We start from the raw sequence: 10,618 nt of genomic DNA, 5'->3' as shown, positions 1-10,618 counted from the left end.
TTTTGACATTTTTTAATAAGAAAATGACCTGTTTGATAAAAAGGTAAATTAGTTTTAATGATAAACAGGATAGAATCAATATATCTATTACAACTTCTGTTCCTAAAACTATTATTGTATTTTAATAATTTAATAAATATTATTTTAGATAATTATCTCCTCTGTTAGGTAGAAAATAGATTGCAGTTAAATAATACTGTTGTTTATTATTACCTTCTCTTGAATTACAGAAAATTCTTGATAAGAAATATGAGTACTGTTTGCATACTCATTTATTATTTAGACCTTTTTCTGATCATAATATTCAGTTTGTCTAAAAGACTAAATCATAATACTAGTTTATATATACTTTTACCTGCAGGTAGCAGCAAAATACTATTAACTGAGAACAATTATCCTCCATGCTATCAGGATTTTTGTTGTAATAAACATGCTCAGATGCAGGATTCTTATTCCCCTTAAGCTACTGTTACTTTTTTTTCTATAAGTTTATGCATATAGATTAATGATGCTAAATTAAAGGCTTTATTTGTGATTTAAAGAGGAGCAACTTTAATCTTTCTTTGGAACTTCATAGAAATTCAATTATTAGATATCACGTTAGTCCTACTATGGACGGAGAGTAACATACAGTTTAAGAAGCCTTTCAAGTGATTCTGGGGCAAACTAAAATTTGAGAACCATGGGTCTAAGTCAAGGCTGTGTAACAGAACTTTCTTTAATGATGAAAATGCCCCATGTTTATTTTTTCCAAAGCAGTAACCAGTAGCCCATATGCCTACTAGGTACCTTAAATGTGGCTAATACAATCAAGGGACTGATATTTTAATATTACTTAATTTTAATTTATTTAAAGTTAAAAAACCACATGTGGTCAATGGCTATTGTTTTGGACAACACAAGTCTGGATGACTCCCTAATTTCAAGTGACTAGAATGGCAGAAGATTAGATTCTAAGGGAACATAATTATTGCATCTTTCAACCACTATTGGAATCTTTGGTGTTTTAATTTACTGTTAGAAAAAAAAAAAGGGGCGCCTGGGTGGCTCAGTGGGTTAAGCCGCTGCCTTCGGCTCAGGTCATGATCTCAGGGTCCTGGGATCGAGCCCCGCATCGGGCTCTCTGCTCAGCGGGGAGCCTGCTTCCTCCTCTCTCTCTGCCTGCCTCTCTGCCTGCTTGTGATCTCTCTCTGTAAAATAAATAAATAAAATCTTAAAAAAAAAAAAAGATTAGCCTGATATAATTTTGATCCTAATAAAATGAGTAAAATAGTGGAATCAATTACCTTTGCAAAATTTGTGAAGTGAAATGGATTTAACAACGTTTACATTTTTACCAAAAAATGTTGTACCTGAGTGTGGTAGGCACAAAGCTCAGATGATGTATGTGTCCTGTATAATCTTCCTTCATTTAGTGAGGATAGGACCAATGAATGTGATGGAATCATGTTCATGGTCAGGTTACTTTTTATGTTAAAGATAATTAGATTTTGCTGATACAATAAATGTCCCTATGCATTTGATAGTAAGTTAATTAAAAGGGAGATTATCCTGAGTGGGACTGTCAGGTGAGTTTTTATGAGAGGGTCATAAACCAAGTGTGATTTGTCAATGACAGGCAAGAATGTTTCAATATATGAAAATCAATTAATAAGATAGACTGTGGGAATTCATAGTGCCTGGCTAGATAACACATGCTTCGCTAGGTGGGAAGAGCTGAAAAGTGAAGAAGGAGTGTCCAGAAAACTGGGCCTCCTTTAAGGTTTCTGGGCTGAAAACAGCCAGATCCTCTTTGAGGCTCAATACACTCATCCAGGGAGTAAATGCTTGATGTAGGAGAGGCATTTATCTTTGGAGATTATGTACTCCCTGTCTACACATTCATCAGAAGCACAGCTGTTCTAATCACACCATACTCCCTATGTCACTGTCCTGATTATTAAAACTTCCCACTCCCTTTTGTTTTTCTTATTCCCTTGATGTATTGGTAGTGTTCACAATAAAAGTGGAGGTAGAGTTTGGTTTGGACTTTTTACCACTAGAGTGTCTGGCCCCTACACCCCCTCCTTTCTCCTACTAAAGTGTCTGGAATAATCTTTTCATTTGCTGCCCCAGGTTTTGTTGGCCAAACCTGACAATATACTACATTAAAAGAACAAAGGACAAAAATCTCATGATCATCTCAGTAGATGCCTTTGACAATACCCTTTCATAAGAAATACTCTTTTTTTTGTTAAGATTTTATTTATTTATTTGACAGAGAGAGGAGACACAGCCAGAGAGGGAATACAAGCAGGGGGAGTGGGAGAGGTAGAAGCGGTCTCCCCATTGAGCAGGGAGCCCGATGTGGGACTCAACCCCAGAACCCTGAGATCATGACCGGAGCCAAAGGCAGATGCTTAACAACTGAGCCACCCCGGTATCCCTAAAAACTCTTTATGATTAAAATTAAACTGGATATAGAAGGAATTTACCTCAACGTAGTATGAAGATCACACAGATAAAACCAAACTCACCACTGAAAAACTGTAACTTTCCCTCTAAGATTAGAAACAAGGCAAGGATGCCCACTCTCTTTACTTCCATTCAACATAGTACTGGAAGTCCTATCCAAAGTAATTAGGCAAGAAAAAGAAATAAAATGTATCCAAATCAGAATGGAAGATCTAAAATTATCTCTGCCCACAGATGACATGATCTCATGTTTAGAAAACTCCAAAGACTCTACAAAAACAAAACAGGTAAACTAATACATGAATTCAGTAAGGGTGCATGATACAAAGTCAACACACAAAAACTTGGTTGCATTTTTATAGAGCTAAAACAAACTATAAGATGGGATGCCTGGGTGGCTCAGCCAGTTAAGTGTTTGCCTTCAGCTCAGATCATGATCCCAGAGTTCTGGGATTGAGTCCCACATTAGGCTCCTTGCTCAGTGGAGGCCTGCTTATCCCTCTGCTTGTGCTCGCTCCCTCTCTCTGACAAATAAATAAATAAAATATTCAAAAGCAACTATAAGAAAAGGAGATTAAGAAAATGATATCATTTAATAGTATCAAGAAGGATAAAATGTTTAGGGATAAACTTAACCAAGAAGGTGAGAGACTAGTACACTGAAAATAATGAAATATTGATGAAAATTATTAAAGAAGAGATTAATCAATGGAAAAAACATCCATGTTCATAAATTGGAAGACTTAATATTGTTAAAATATATATACTACTCAAAGTTATGTATAGATTCAGTGTAATCCATAGCAAAATCTCAAAGGCATTTTTCACATAGAGAAAATCCTAAAATTCACATGGAACCACAAAAGATCCCAAATAATCAAACATCTTGAGCAAGAAGAACAACTAAAGGCATCACATTCCCTGATTTCAAAATATATTACAAAATAAGAGTAACTAAAATAGTATGATATTGGCACAAAGATAGGCATAAATCAATGGAAGCCACAGAAAACTGAGCTTCCACAAGTTTGCCAAAAATACAAAATAAAAAATATTTAGTTTGAAAAACAAATGATGTTGGGCAAGATGATATCCACGTGTAAAAGAATGAAATTGGATGCTTATCTTACAACATACATGGAAATCAATTCAAATGAATTAGATTTAACTGTAAGAACTGAAACTATAAAACTCTTCAAAGAAAATATAAGAAAAAAGTTCATAACATTTGCCTTTGCAGTATTTCCTGCATATGACACCAAAAGCACAAGCGACAAAGGCAAAAATAGACAAGTGAGACCATATCAAACTAAAAAGCTCCTGTACAGCAAATAATCAACAGACAAGGTAGAAAATAGGTATTGTAGAATAGCTTATATAGACTGAGTTTTTAATATACGCTAAGTACTTTACATTTATTAATTTTTTAAGTATCAGTGACAAAACCACTGAATGCTGGCCATTGTTACTAAATTTTCTTGTTGAGGAATTCGGGCACACAGAGATCTAAGGTAATTTATCTGGAATTACACAAGGAAGTTGTAAATGAAGGACTTCACAATAGGGCTTATAGTTCCAGAGTCTTTGTACTTACACAATGCTCTATTTCCCTTTTAATAGAACAGTTAATTTTGGAATGTGGAATGAAAACTCTTTCTCTTCTTGAGAAAAGTGTTGAGATTATAGATGAAGACAAAGGTATTTGGAGTTGGAGAACAGAACATTTTAGGGGATCTTGATATCGAAGGAAGTTGAAGGAAACTCTTGAAAAAATGCAATGATTCCAAAGGTTAATACTTTGGAATGATACTCAGAAAATGGGAGATGTCTAAGTAAAACTGACAAAGGTAGCATATCAGAGAATGTTTGGAATAGATGTTCTGTGATATTTAATAAATCTTCAAAGAAAGAAAAGTAGTTACTGTTTAGGGTGGACAGGCCACAACTATAAATGTTAGCCATTAAATGTAAAGCCTAACAACCAGATATTACAAAGTGGACTGGTATGAAAAGGACTTGCTAGTGGTTTAAACCAGGAGCCTGGGACCTGGAGAAATATGTAGATTTTTCTAAAAGTAAATGTCCTAGTTCTTTTATTTGAGACATGTGGTCTAGAATCAAATTTTCCTACTAGCATTCAATTAAGTTCTAAAGAATAGGAGTAGAAGAGATGCTGAAGGAGAAATATGGCTGACATTTCATTCATATTGCTTGCAATCTGGTTGATACAAAAGGAAAATAGATGAAATTGAAGTGTGATAAAGAAAAGGACACAGCTAAAAATTTTACTCTGACCAAAATGAAATTAAATTAAAATTAATAACAAATATATCTGGAAAATCCTGAAATAGTTGGAAACTAAGCAATAGAGTTTTATATAGTCATGAATAAAAGAATTAAGTGAATAAAAGAATTAAGTAAATAATAAGAAAATATAAAAACATTTTGAACTACATAATAATGAGAACATAATCAAAATTTAAGTGATGTATTTAAATCAATGTTTAAAGGGACTTTTATAGCTGTGAATGTTTATATTACCTCAGAAAATTTTAAATCAACGAACAATATTTCCATCTAGGAACTAGGAAAAGGGGAGTAAATTAAACCTAAAGTAAGTTAAAATATGGAATGAAAAAATAGAAGAGCTACATCAGTGAGAAAAGGACAAATAAGAAAAAAAAAATGGATGAAATTAAATGTAAGTTACCTGAAAAGATTAATGAAACTGATGAAACCCTAGCAAGACTTAACAAGAAAAGACTGAAATCAAAATGTCATCAACAGGGCGCCTGGATGGCTCAGTTGGTTAAGCAACTGCCTTCAGCTTAGGTCATGATCCTGGAGTCCCGGGATCAAGTCCCACTTCAGGCTCCCAGCTCCATGGGGAGTCTGCGTCTCCCTCTGACCTTCTCCTAGCTCATGTAGTCTCTCACTGTCTCTCTCTCTCAAAAAAATAAATAAAATCTTTAAAAAAAAAATGTCATCAACAGGGGTGGCTGTTAAGTATCTGCCTTGGGCTCTGGTCATGATCCCAGGGTCCTGGAATCGAGCCCCATAACAGGCCTCCCACTCAGCTGGTAGCCTGCTTCTTTCTCTCTCTGCCTGCGTGCTTTCTCCCCCTCTCCCTCTGTCAAATAAATAAATAAGTAAACAAATAAATAAAATCTTAAAAAAAATTGTCATCAAGGGTTGGACTCTCATGGTTTAATGTCCTTTTCCAACCTCACTATTTTTGGTAAAATTACTAATATAACAAGTGAAAAGGGGACATCACTACAAATCTTATAAACATTAAAAAGGTAATGAAGAAAAAGTATGTACAATTTTATGAGAATCAATTTTATATCCTGGAACAAATGGACACATTGCATGAAATACACAAATTACAAAAGTGGCATAAGAAGAAAGAGCAGTTTACATGGAAGAAATTGATCTTCTAAGAAAAATAAATAAAAATAAGTCATTTGAAAAGAAATTTTAGATCTATATTATTTACAAGTATTTCCTTTAAAATATGTAGAAAAGAAATAATGTTAACATTTTACAAAGTAATCAAGATAATATAGAAAGTAAGTAACATTCCCCATTTATTAAATGGGGTCAGCAAAATATCGACACCCCTTGCCTACATTAAGAAGATGTAAAAAAAAAAAAGAAGAAGATGTAGATTGGATGATATTTGTTGCTTATGGACTGGAAGATTCAATGTTTTTGAGCTCATTTTTCTCAAATTGATCTAACCATTAGAAAACAAAACAAAACAACAACAACAACAACAAAAAAAACAAATTCACCAAGCTCTTACATGCTGAAGATTTATATTAATAATGGCAAAGATTTTGCATTAAATTATAATTTTTATTCTAGTTAGCAAGTTAGAGAAAGCAATTAGTTTATATACACATATATTTGTGTTGTCTCAGAAGGCAACAGAGACTCTACAGAACACAAAGTTTCTTTAAAGAACAATAGGCCTAAATATTTGGTATTAATCAGGAAATGGTCAAAGGAAGATTTTGGAGAATTCAAATAGTAGGGGTTAAGAGCAGTGAGTGTGGACTTTTAACCACAGCTGCCTCGTGTTGCTGCAAGGAATAAAAGAGATAGCTTTAAAGCACTTTAAAGAGATGTCCAGCACATAGGAAAACGTCTTATGCAGTGTTATCATTACTAATATTAATGTTGGAAACAAGAATGAAAGAATAAGAGTTTTATGAACTCTGAGATTCACTTTAGTCAGACTGCTGGGTTGGGAAAGCTGAAAGAAGAAATGGAACAAGATCATTTGCAATGATACAAGTCCGTATTGTACATCTAGATAAAATATTTTAGTGAAATTGTTTTTATTAGGCATAGTAAAAGTCCTCATAATTTATTCAAATAAGTTTATTCATAATTCACCAGAGAAAATAACCCAGGATTTTCACAGGAGGCTTTCTGCATGATTTTATTCATACTATTCTATTTGATCCAATCAAAATAATTACAAATTTTGAGAATATATTTTGAATTTGAGGTCTCAAATTTGAGAATAATCCTTGTTTTATTTATTTTTTCATTATGTAATTGAAGCCGAAGAATTAACTTATTTTGAATGGAAAAGATTAAGTGAGCAAAATAAACATTTTTTTCCCATTAAGAAACCATTTAGCTTCCATAGCTCAGTACTTGCCTATTCCAAGAAAAGCCAAATGTCCTTACCTTTTTCAGAAAAGCATTAATACCTGTTGTGAAAAACCTTTATTAGTGCTAATTGTTCCAGCAAGCAGTGAATGGGAAACAGCAGGCCCAGGGGTTGCATGTGACTATCTACAATAAAAAGAAGCTCTATACTTCATGGGCCTCTAAGTATACAGCTAACCCTCCTGATTACAAAAGGTACAGAGTGCTATTAAAAGGCATTGAGATTTCCTGAAGACAATTATAAAGGCATATAACATCTGTTCTCAATCATGGGCGACAGGAGAGAAAATGTGCACCACATGATATGTTACATACAACAAAGAAGTCCAGCTGTGTGGAAAAAAGCATGTGAAAAAGCAATGGCCAAGCAAAGAACAGTGCAAAGTAAGCATTGTTACGATGACAGTGACCCATGGCGATCTCTGAGTAGCTCTGTGGTGCCAAGATCTGTTTGTTCTCCCACAAAAAGGGCCACCCATGACATTCTCGATTATGGGTACTATTCATAAAAGAGAACTATTTACTAGACAATTTGGATTTAACATTTAAAATGACAAACTTCAAAAAAGCTATGGGGGGGCAAAGCATTTTCTCAGCCCTTTGTTCTAATAGTCCAGGATCATAAATGCCTTTATCTCCTCATAGAAATCTATGTCATTCCAAGCCATTATTACATAACGCAAAATAGAACTGAAATAGTCCAATAATAAATATCAATGGGAAAAATTATTGTGGAAAATAATGATTAGAGAAAATTATGTAACCATTTACACCCTTGTCCCTACCACTTCTTTCTGTTTCTCCTTCGTACTGGGCTTCAGCCAACTGCCTCCTTGTTGTTCTTCCAACATAACGCGCGCGTCCAGTTGGGTCTTTGTATGCATTGTTCTGTCCACTTGGGCTTATCACCTGCATGTATGCACTAACATTGTCAATCAAAGTAAAGCCATCCCTGAAAAGCCTAATTAAAACTGAACCCATTCTGCACCTTTCCTATTGTTTCTAATTTATTTTTTCACATAACACTAATTAGGATACAACATAATACATTCTTAGTAATTAACTTTGTATTTTGGTTACTTTTCCCTGGAAAAGATACGCTTTGTGCAGTCAGGATTAGAGCTCTTTTTGTTCACTGCTGCCTCAACACACACATGACAAAAGTCAAAATTATTTCTCAAGGAATTGAATGACCTTATGATTTCTCTAGTTCTTCAAATTTAACTGAGTAGTAAAGGGTTAATCCAGCAGGTTTAGGGTGTTCTTTTGAACCTTCCTTTTTCCAAATAAAGGACTAGCCCTTAACCTGTTTAAGAGGGAGATTACTTCTGAACTCTCTGAAATATCCTGCCTGATAAGAATGTCTTTGTAGGGGAACCTGGGTGGTTCAGTAGGTTAAGCAGTTAATCGTCTACCTACTGCACTGGTCATGACCCTAGGGTCCTGGGATGAGATGGAGACCTGCTTGGCACAGGGCTCCCTGCTCAGTGGGGAGTGGTTTCTCCCTCTGCCCCGCCCTCTGCTTGTGCTTGCTCCCTTGTTCACTCTCTTATTCCTCAAATTAAAAAAAAAAAAAGAAAAAGAAAAAAAGAAAAAAGAAAAAGAGAACCAAAAAAGAATGTCTTTGTATACCAAGATATTTAAGTCATACAGATAGTTTATGCTAAGAGTGTAACTATGGTAAACACCTATTTTTGTTTACCTGGGATTTGAGGCCATGCTATCATTCGACCTCTGGGGGATTGGAGTCCAAGTGGCTTAGGTCAGTCTCATGGATGTCCCATGCCTACATGATAGACCATTAGTAAAAACCTGGCCTCAAGGCTCAAGAAGGATTGAGCTTCATTGTTAGGCAACACTTTGGAAATGTCATCACACATCGTTGCCATCTTTTTTACTCTACTGGGAGAGGACAGTTGGAAAGTAGAACCTGGTTTCTCTTAAACTCTGCCATATGCACCTTTTCTCTTTGCTGATTTTGATCTGTATCCTCCTACTGTAAACTGTAACTGTAAGTATAACAGCTGTCTGGAATTCTGGGGTCTTCCTAGCAAATCATCAAACCTAAGAGTGGTCTAGAGGACCCCTGAGACTATAATTACTCATCCATGGTTGGATAAAAATAAACTAATCATCATTTTGTGGTCACATTATAATTTATTAATTTTGAAACTCAACATACAAGATCCATTCTATTAATCTTATGATTTATATTCATTTATGTGAAGGAATAATGGTCTTCTTTGCAAAAATAATAATGCACTGATTTTTGATAAGTAAGTATTACAGGGGCACCTGGGTGGCTCAGTCTGTTAGGCATCTGCCTTTGGCTCAGGTCATGATCTCCAGGTCCTGGGATCCAGCCCTGTGGGCTCCCTGCTCAGCAGGGAGTCTGCCTCTCTCTCTCTTTCCCCCTCTGCTTACTCTCTGCTTGTTCTCTCTCTTTCAAGTGAATAAATAAAAAATCTTGAAAAAAAGTCTTAAAAAAATTAAGTGTTACAGGCATTAATAATATAGATATCAATTATAGTACAATATCAGTATAATTGTTTGTTTCCATTTCTGAGACTGAACTCACCTAGGGAAAATAAATATGTTTCCATGGACACTCAAAATTAATATAAGCCACATCTTATGAAATATAGCACATATTATATTCTCTCCTACCTAGAATAACTTTTAAAACCAAAGTAGAAAGATACACATAATCAAAAACACAAGCCATGGTTTGCAAAAATAAACTAGATACATACAACAGATAAATTATTCACAAGTACAAGACCACATCTTTCTTTCAACTTATACTAATGCTATGTGACTACAATAACCATATCAGAGATAATGAATTCAAAAAGAGCTTGAACACTACCTAGGTAACATGACCACACACATCATCCTGATTAATTTAAAGTATCTGATGATTGCCTTGGGTTCTTTATGTATACATAAAAATCCAGTCAACCATATTCTGTATATCTGTGTGATACCCATTAGTTTTCTAAGGATATTTGATTTTGTTAAATTGATTAAACACTTAAACTTTATAACATACTAATCTTGCAGACATACACATACATATACACGTACACATACATGTGCAGTAACAAGTATTTTTTGTCTTTAAAGATTGATTTATTTCTTTATAGAGGTGGGGAGGGGAAGAGGGAGAGAATCTTTCAAGCAGACTTCCCGCTGAGCACTGATCCCCACCTGAAACCAAGAATTGGATGCTTAACTGACTGAATCACCCAGGCACCCCAGGAAACAAGTATTTTTGAGAACTTTTAATTTTATACATTACTAATAAAGAAAAGAAAATGCATTTTACAATTATTTTAGTTAAAAATGGATTTGCAAAAATCCCCTGATCTTCCTTTTTCCAAATTCCCCATAATATATCATGGCAACCTTAAGTTTTCTCACTTAACTCTTTCACTCCCATAAAAAAAGCAGAGGAAATGATTATTAGTATAAAAAG

The sequence above is a fragment of the Lontra canadensis genome, unplaced genomic scaffold, assembly GCF_010015895.1.
Source record: "Lontra canadensis isolate GAN:19392208 unplaced genomic scaffold, GSC_riverotter_1.0 scaffold22, whole genome shotgun sequence".
Lineage (NCBI taxonomy): Eukaryota > Metazoa > Chordata > Mammalia > Carnivora > Mustelidae > Lontra > Lontra canadensis.
The sequence above is the reverse complement of the archived record's forward strand: the minus strand, read 5'-3'. Positions refer to the sequence as shown.